This window comes from Aquarana catesbeiana, linkage group LG01 (assembly GCF_042186555.1).
Source record: "Aquarana catesbeiana isolate 2022-GZ linkage group LG01, ASM4218655v1, whole genome shotgun sequence".
Lineage (NCBI taxonomy): Eukaryota > Metazoa > Chordata > Amphibia > Anura > Ranidae > Aquarana > Aquarana catesbeiana.
The window spans coordinates 577,347,512-577,357,918 of record NC_133324.1 but is presented as its reverse complement, the minus strand read 5'-3'; positions in this window follow the sequence as shown (position 1 = coordinate 577,357,918).

Below are 10,407 nucleotides of genomic sequence, written 5' to 3'. Positions count from 1 at the left end.
GAAAATGTAGTAACTTCTTAAATCCTAAATTGGAATAAGTATCAAGCTCATGCAAAAAGGATTATGGCTGTTTCAAAATATAATATAAAGTAGTAATATAGTAGATATATATTTTTATCCCTTCATACAACATACAACTAAACAATTTTTGATTCAATTATACTGGTAGCTGGTATTTCACGATGCCATCTGTGATTTAAATCCAAAATTTTCACAAAATCTGTACAACTGTCTTTCCCTTCCATGTATATGTTTCCTGTCAAATTGCCAAGCATTTCACTGAAAACTTTCTGGAAGTTCCATATAAGGATTTTTTGTGCTCACCAACAAGAGTGTTATTTGCATATAAATTATAGTGGGGGAGACTGAGAGATTTCAGTATTGAAGTCAATCATCTGTTATAGAATGAAAAAACTTTTCTTGGAAGTTTTTCTGGATTGATAGGATTTCATTTTCTTTTTACATTGACCACCTGCACCATTCCAAGGAAGAGATGTATTTCAGACAAGTCTGCAGATGAAAAATATAATGGAATCAGCAACAAGTAGGAGAAGAAAAAAAAAAGTTATTTGTAAATGTTGCTTTGTATTAGTATACTGATAAGATTGGAGACCATCTCAATTTAAATGATAAAAGAACTCCCACCATATAGTGCAAGATGTATGTCAGTTCTTTAGAAAAGCTAGATTTCCCCAAAGAAAAATATGGCTTATTATACCCTATTGGAACTAAGAATTTCCTTATTTCAAATCTAAAATATAAAAGCAATAGTTATTAGTTGGGTATCAACGTACAATAAGGCTGGAAGGCAAGCTGAATTTAGAAACAATAAATAATAAATAAATACAATAACTTAAATCCTATATAATATTTACTATTTCAAAAGTTGTTTTCAATCTTTTTAAATCTGTAGCTTTGAAAAAATCAAGCCTGGTGATTCTGCCATGAAGGTCCTTATTTAGGCATTTCCTGTGATAGGCTGGCAATTGACCTCCAATTGTACTCCTGTGTTGTCATCTTGCTACATGCCTCCCTGTTGGAGACTACAAGCAGCTATGCCAACAATACAAAAAAAAAAATGACAGCTCATAGTTCAAGATGTTTACTGTGAGCCCCACAAGCTAAACTGAATTTATCAGGCTATTTGATCATTTTATTGAATTATGGTCCTATTGACTGTATTCAAATTTGTGCTGCAAGAATCTGTATTTATATAAAAATCCCAACCATGGCACTACCTGACTGGAGTTTGCATGTTCTCCCGATGCCTGCATGGATAAATTGGCCCCAGTATGTGTATGCATGAATGTGAGTTAAGGACCTTAGATTGTAAGCTCCTTGTGGGCAAGGACTGATGTGAATATACAATATATATATGTAAAGCAATGCATAAATTGACAGCACTGTATAAGCACCTATAATAAATAAATAAATAATATAAATACTCACACATACATCAGTACTTTATTTTTAGTGTATTTGGCAGTAAAGCATTCATAAAGCTTCCAATTCAATGCTGATCAGTTACCACACTCAAAGTTTAACCTTAACCTTATCTCTAGATAGATCTAGATTCAGTTAGACTAGGTTCACACCATCGCCACATACGGCACACAGCAGGGGTCCGGTGCGTCCTGGTTCACCGTTTCAGGTCCGACTTCGCCCAAATGTTTTTCTGAATTTGGACCTGAAACAGACCAAAAGACGCACAGGACCCCTGTGCCGCAGCAGAGATATGTGAACTGGCTCCATAGAGAGCCGGTCAAAATTTCCTGCTATTGTGCATTGGATGTGGGGAAGCCGCATACAATTTGCAATGGTCTGCACCAGGCCCGGACTGGGACAAAAAATAGGCCCGGGCATTTTAGGCTGAGCAGCCCATTTTGTATTTTTTTTAATACAGATCAGGGAAGCATGAAATGTTTGTTATTTAACCAACAATGAATCTATCTATCTATGGTCACCGCTGCCACCCCCTACTCAGGTGCCTAACCCCTTTTCGGGCACCGGGCACCTAAATTACAGCGGCGGAGGTGTTTTTTGAAAGCACCTGATTAGAGCCATAGGCTCTAATATATTAGAGCCTATTAGAGCCATAGTCTCTAATAGGCGTCCAAAAAGTTGAACAGCGGGGCGCCATGCTGGGCGTTTGCTGTTCACTCAGCGTTGTGTCATTTGATATCCTAACACTGAACCGCTTCTTAGCCAATCAGGTGCTCGGGTCTGTTATCTGTCTGTCACCTGATTGGCTGACATGACAGGTGCTGTGATTGGACGGCGCCTATCAGGCGTCCAATCATAGCAGAGGATGGGAGAAGACATCAAGCGTGGAGGACATCGTCACCGTGACCCGCTGCCCCACCGAGACAGGTAAGTGGCGGGCGGGGGATGCACACTGGCAGAAATTGGTGGGCACAGTAGCAGCAGTTGATGGGCTCGTAGCGGCAGTTGATGGGCACACTGGCAGCAGTTGATGGGCACACTAGCAGCAGTTGATGGGCACACTGGCGGAAATTGATGGGTACAGTAGCTGCGTTTGATGGCACAGTGGCGGCAATTTATGGGCACAGTGGCTGCGTTTGATGGCACAGTGGTGGCAATTGATGGCACAGTGGCGGCAATTGATGGGCACAGTGGCGGCAATTGATGGCACAGTGGCGGCAATTGATGGGCACAGTGGCGGCAATTGATGGGCACAGTGGTGGCAATTGATGCGCACAGTGGCGGCAATTGATGGGCACCGTAGCTGTGTTGATTTGATGGGTTTTTTTTTCAGTTTGTTTGCGCCCCCCAAAAATTTTGAGCACCAGCTGCCACTGGTTCAGATTAGGATTCAAACACACCTAAGCTCACCCCTGCCAAGGGGAATGCTGCAGCTGGCTTTAAGGCTTCAGCCCGGGTTCACACTACTGCAGTGTGAGACACCACGTGTAATTCGCACAGGAATCACAGCACGTTCCTGTGTGAATTACATGTGGTGTCTCTGGGGTGTGATTTGAGCCATGGATTTGTATGGCTCAAATCCCACTGCATTCACATCAAACTGGTACAGAACCCTTTATTGTCCACACCAGAATCAGAATGCATGGGTGTTCACACCCATGCGATCTGATTTGGCAAACTGCGCTGCATTTTGCAAATCGATTGCCGGGTGTTTTTAACTTGACATACACTTTGCAATTGGTTCACATGGACAGGTTGCGATTTTAGATGCAGTGCTGAAACCACAGCAAATTTGCTGTGAATTCGCACCACATCTAGTGTGAACCCAGGCTAAGAGATAACAGTGAATTTTAGGGCACATTAAAAATATATTACCCACAATTCTATATAATATAATCTAAAAGGTGTCCTGAATTTAAAGTGTAAGTATGATTTTTTGCTAACACTGAACTTACCCAGCCAGCTAGTACTAAATATATCACAATTACAAACACAAAAGAAAAAAAAAAAGCATATATACACTTTAAATTCAGGACACCTTTTGGGCCCAAGAACTGTCCCTCTCTCACACAATGTTTTACACCGGCATTTACACACAGCATGATGAGAGCATGATTTGGTCTGGTTAGTGGTCTGTTTTACACAGTAAAGAGTGATGCTGAACTACCTGAGTGCTCTCATCATGCTGTGTGTAAAACAAATTTTTTTTGCAAAGAGGCAGGCTGGCATCACTTACTTTCTAGCAGTCTTGTCCAGGCCCTGATATCTGTGGCTGCAGATACACCTTTCCGACATCAGGCAGAAGGGGATTCCTCCAGGCAGCTCCTCCCCCTTCATGGTCACCTGACCCCTTCATTTCCGCCCCCTGCACTGAATAGTAGGACGGCTGCGGAGCTGTGGTGAGGCCGGGTGAGCGGCTCCGACCCACTGAGCAGCCCAGATGCCTTGGGAGTGGGCGGTGGGGACTGGTGACCCCGGCCAGATAGACATGGATGCGGCCCTCTCCGCAGAGCCGGCCGCGGAGAGGCCGGCAGCGCGTGAGCAGGGCCGGCTCAAGCAGCTGCCCAGGAAGTTAGTCAGGCCCGATATTGACATGTGGCCCGGCAGCCCCGGCCCACCGGGCATATGCCCGGTGTGCCCTATGGCCAGTCCGGGCCTGGTCTGCACTCAGCCTTAAACATGTCCTTCAAATAGCATAGTCACAATAGGACAAGTCAGCTGTGAATGATTTTGCACTTACAGAATTAATCAGCTGGTCTTTTGCTGAGGGCCACATTTTATCCATTGGACAATTTCTCTGAGGAGCAGTTCTGTCTTCCCTGTCCCAACCCCCTGATGGCATCATCAATTTAATCCCATAATAAAAAGCAAGGGTAGGTAGGTTATGACTACCAACTCAATAGGCTCCTGTGAGGCTAGAAGAGCAGATTGTTACTAGCCACTGTACCATGTGATAAAGTACTCAGTTGGCACTAGAAATAACAATGGTCACATTAAACTGTGAACGCTTCTCCAGAGTATGCATTTTATATGCCTGCTAGTTCTGCTATACTATCTCTTACTCTCTTCCATCATCTTCCTATGATGTACTCCCACTGTTGCTATTGCTGTTGCTATTTGACAAACACCATCTAATTTTCTTTAGCTTTTCTGCTTCTCTTTACATTTCTATGTCATTTTTTCAAAGTTGAACTACTGTACATTACATTAGGTTATTTGATTATAAAATAATAATCAAATGTATTTTACATAGTTCCTACATAGGTACCTGAATCTATCCTGATATCAGCCTCTTGTAATTGCATTCACAGAAGTACCTGCACTGTGAGAAGGTGGATGAGCATGATTGGCCAAACAGTGCTTTTTAGCATTGAATGGTGGTGTCAGTAATCAGCTTGAACTTGATTACAGGAGAAAAGAATAGATGGATAACCTCATCAGTGCATTATTTTCATTGTCCATTCTGGAGGCAAGTTGGAGACCAAGATGTATTGTTCATATATAAAAAATGCAGCACTACAATACTTCAAACATAAAGTGCCATGTAGAAAAAATAAAACATAAATAGAGCATGTGACCATCTTGCATCACACAAATAATAAATAATCAAAATCCATAAAGTCCATGAAGTGCAAAAAATGAGCCAAAAAAGTGTAAAAATCGTCCAATAACAGTATATTTCCAGGTGAAATCTGGGGGTAGATGGACCCCCTGATGACGTGCATGCACATGAAACACATAGGGGGGAGCTTTGAATGCTGACGCCAGGCTACCACGTCCTAGTTTGGGATCGGCGGCTATTGCTGTAAGTTCAGCCGTTTATGTTTTTTATACTAGATCTACATCTTTCGTTTTACTTATATGTCATTCATTTACAATAAATTACTACACCATATACCTTTTCTCAGGCTCTGTGTGGTGAGCACCTTGTTGATCAAGTTTCAGTGTGAGAGACCATTTCACCTGCTGATTTCTGGGAACTCTCAAAGGATATGTTGTCATTATGCCACTTACCAATGGCATTCTTGTGAGTGCATATTGGTGAAGGATGCAACACTAGAGTCACTTTATGCAGAGAAGCACTTCTGTCACCTTTTATGTCTGATATCACCTGGGAATATACTGGTATTGGATGATTTTTACACTTTTTGGCACATGCTTTTCACTTTATGGCTGTTCAGCAGTTCTCCAAACAACCGAATTATAGGGTCATGTGACCGTTTGTTTGGCCCGCCAATCAACCACAATGGTATGCGCCGCCGGACAGTGCATCGAAAGCCCTGATTGGCTGAAGCAATGAAAGGTTCTCCCAATCAGATCACAGAGTACTGTCAGAGCCATGATTGGACGCTGTCATGATGACTGTATCCAATCATGGCTCATTGCTTTTAATCCCGCCCCACACTATAAAAGTATCCTTTCCATAGTGGCCATTTGTAGTGTGATAGCGGCGTGGAGAGAGATAGAACAGGGCACTGTTCAGTGCTATTAGACAGTTAGTGTGCTATAGTGTTCTATTCTGATTCTATTGTCAGTGTAGAATATCAGTTTATTGTGCATCTATGGATAGTTATGTGTGAGTGTAATGTGACCATTCATCTTACATTAGTGTGAATGTAGGGATAGTTCAGTCATTGTGAGTGTAGTGCGACCATTCATTTTTACATTAGTGTCAATGAAGGGAGAGTTCAGTCATTGTGATTGTAGCGACCACCATTCATCTTTACATTAGTGTGACTGTAGGGATAGTTCAGCCAGTGTGAGTGTAGTGACCGTTTAACGCAGTATATTGTATTTCATTACTGCAAGTTTAACGCCATATAGTTCTGTGCGTTACTACAAGTTTAACGCCATATAGTTCTGTGCCTTACTGCAAGTTTAACACCATATATTTCATTGCGTTACTGCAAGTTTAATGACACATAGTTCTGTGCATTACTGCAAGTTTAACACCATATAGTTCTGTGTGTTACTGCAAGTTTAACACCATATAGTTCTGTGCGTTACTGCAAGTTTAACGCCATATATTTCATTATGTTACTGCAAGCTTAACGTCATATAGTTCTGTGCGTTACTGCAAGTTTAACGCGATATAGTTCTGTGCATTACTGCAAGCTTAATGCCATATATTTCATTGAGTTACTGCAAGTTTAACGCCATATAGTTCTGTGCATTACTGCAAGTTTAACACCATATAGTTCTATGCGTTACTGCAAGTTTAACACCATATATTTAATTGCGCTACTGCAAGTTTAACGCCATATAGTTCTGTGCATTACTGCAAGTTTAACGCCGTATAGTTATGTGTGTTACTGTAAGTTTAATGCTGCGTACACACGGTTGGAATTTCCGACAACGAATGTTCGATGGGAGCCTGTTGTTGGAAATTCTGACTGTGTGTAGGCTCCATCAGAAATTTTTTGTCGGAATTTCCGACAACAAAAATTTGAGAACTGGTTCTCAAATTTTCTGGCAACTAATCCATTGTCGTAAATTCCGAGCATGTTTACACAATTCAGATGCACAAAATTCCACGCATGCTCTGAATCAAGTACAAGACGGAAGCGATTGGTCTGATAAAACTAGCGTTTGTAATGGAGATTTGTCACACTGCACATTTTTAAATCTTTTAATGCAGCGCATTCTCTTCTTCTTTATAATGTTAGAATGCTGCTGATATTCACACAGAGTTCTGACAGATTTCTTTATTATTTCTTGTGATCTCATGAATAATCTTTTTTATTTCTTCACCAGATCTCCAGAATAATGTTTATAATTTTTGTTTATAGTGATCTCCTTTTTTTTTTTAATCAAGATCTCCTGTTTTTTTTTTTTTCTAGTGATCTCCATAATATTTTTTCTCCTCAAAGAGATTGGTTGGTGTTGGTGTCCCTTGTTAATTTGACATTGTATTTTTGAAATGTACCTGCCTACTCACAAACAAACTGTCCTTTTTTTAATGTAACACATAGCCAATGATTTAAGAAAAAATATACATTTATTAAGGGGTCATAACAAAATAAAGAGGAAGGCAACGCTGGATAAACTGGTGAAATTAGCGAAGCCTTTGTACCCCAGGGCACACATCAACTATTTGACGTGCAAAATTGGGAGCCTGAGGAGTCCATTTAATAGGGAGCCCAATCTGGTCCAGGACTCTGAGAGATCAGGAACAGCAGCAGGTGACATATATGTCCCCAGGCTGAGGTCTTACCACAGCCTGCATCTTTTGCCAGACCAGAACGAACCCAGGCCATCACTCTCTTGTCTTCCTTACACACTTCCTTCCACGCTTGCTTCCAGGCTGTGGCTCTGGTGTTGGAGTTGTGGCAGGAGGTGGAGGAAGTAGAGGAGGAGGAGGATGGTCCAACTCACACAGGTGGGTTTTGCTTGTGAGTTTGCCCCTCAACCCCTCATTTAGGGCCATATATATCACTTCCTCACAAAAGAGGCGTTGGCCCACCTCCATTTCCTGCATTTTGTTGGCAGCCATGCAGGCATAGGCCTCAAGAAGACTGGGGGGGTTCTGAGGGCCACAGAAGCCTGCCGAATTAACCCAAGTGCTGACTCCTCCATGCTCCTCCCCTTCCTGGGCCTTTTTTTTGAAGGTGGAGGGGAGGGACCTGGGATTCGGTCAGGCTAATGGGCCCGGCCACCTCCTGGCTGCCACTTACCCCCGCCACCTCCTGGCTGCCACTTTCCACAGCCTCCTCCTGGCTTTCCTGTGTATGAAAAGGGGACATAGTTTTAGTTTATTGTTCATTAATCACACACAATTTTGAGAAATATGTTGAACAATGCTATACCTGACTCAAGCTGGGCTCCTCCACATCTTCTTTCTGGGTGGAAGGCCCCAGTTGGACGACGGAAGCCTCAGCTGGGGTGGAAGAAAGAGTGGAAGGAAGAGTGGAAGGAAGGGTTGAGAGTGGTGGTCTGATTTCAGTCTGGTCTGGAGAAATCGCAGTCTGTCATAGTACCACAGCCTGGGGACATAAACTTCATCTGCTGCTGCTCCTGATCTCATGGAATCCTGGACCTTCTTGCACTCCCTATTATAAGTGCTCCTCAGGTCACCAATTTTGCACTTCAAAGTTGATGTCTGCCGTGGGGATCTGCGGCTTCACAAATTCCAGCAATTTATCCAGTGCTGCCTTCCTCTTTAGTCAATTTGTATAAAAGGGGTGTTTTGTCTGCCAGAGACAGGAAAGCTTTCTGTACAAATCAATGAATTGGGGGAGTAAATCATGATCGTTGAATCGATCCATTTTATCTGCAAGACACAACACAAGACAAACCCTAATGTCAGGCTAAACTCGCATAATCTTGTCCCAATATAGGCCTCAATCTATAAGCAGTATAAGCCACTGATGCCCCAAGTTAAAATTGTACCTTCGTTAAAACGATCGGTGCTTCTGCTACTCCTTCCTCCGCTCACAGATCGTATGTACGATGCACGCGTGTTACGCTTTATATACACTGTGCATGCGTTAAACTTCACCTGCCCCTGACCTTCTTTATAGTATATTCCCCGCCCCTTCTCTTTCAGCGCAGTGGGAGAGCACATGGCGGAGAAAGAACAAGTGCATTAAGACAGCAGCAGCAATGACGAAAGCCTGGAGCCATGAATGTCCTGATCCCAGAGGAGCTTTAAGGCCTCAAATATGTCCTTTGTAGAGATGGTGGACATCTTGAAGAGGGCCGACTATGATGGGAAGCATGGACCTTACCCAAACCCAAATGTGAGAAAGGCCAAGATCATGGCTAAAGTTGAGAAAAGTCTGCACAGGAATTTTGGGGTACAGTGATCCAAGGATCAACTGACGAAACGATGGTCAGACTTCAAATTGAGGGAGCAGGATTAGTACAGAAGAATCAAGAGAGTGCTGCAAAAAAGTAAGTATTTTGTTGTGTGTTCCTATTATTATTATTACGTTCGCGCTGTTCCAAGTGCCTTTCTTTACTGTTGTACAGTTTAAAATGGCAAGTTTCAGGCTCATGGGCACAGTAATCGTTCCTAATAAACATTTGTTCGTTCGCTCACTAATGCGATGTTTTTGGCAGATGCAGGTTAACTACATTTGTTCAGGCCTATTTGTATTCAGAGAAGTTTAGTACATTGTTGTCTAGATGGGTTTGTAACTAGAATGAAATGCAATCTTGATTCAGTGTAAGGAGAGGACACTAGCAGCTGTTTACACATCTGGATGCAGGAGCACTAGTGTGGGACACCAGAACAAAATTTTTAGGGTGTCCCACACAGGTGCTCCAGTGGATACTAGGGGTGTCTCCATCTGTGAAACTTTACCAAAATAGGTAAGTATTCCAACTTTTGTAAGGGAAAAAATTCATGTCTTCAGCTTGGAACTCTGCCAAAACAGTCAATTGTACAACACTTCCAAGCAATGTTTCATATTCCTATTTCTGCCCTCAAATATCTGTGTGCTAAGTATACCTTTTTTTTAATTCACATAGGGGAGAAAAGACTCGGGACATCAGAGGTCACCAGGGACTCACAACCTCCTGAAGAAGTGGAAATCCCAAAACCACAACCTCAGGATGTGGAGGAAGGAGAGGTTTATGATTTGGGCGAAATAGTGATCACAACAGGTGAGTGTCTGAGACCACAGCTTCAGGTAATAGATGTATGCCTGCATATTTATAATACATGGTGTGTTTTTTTTATTTTAGATGATGTGGATGTTGTGGAAGAAGAAACACATTTCACAAGTGCACGTGCACACATCTTCATCGGGGAGATCATGGTGTGCAATCGGGATTTACAGAAGATCAACGAAGATATCAATGATGTAGAAAAAAGACTCAAAAACATCATTCATGTTTTAGACAGAATCTAAAACACACCAACATTTTTGTAATTGTTTTTATTTTTATGACTTTTCTAAAAAATTTTGAAAGCCAAATTTTGAAGATGCACACAGTGTGTCAACGTGTGCGATCTGCCAT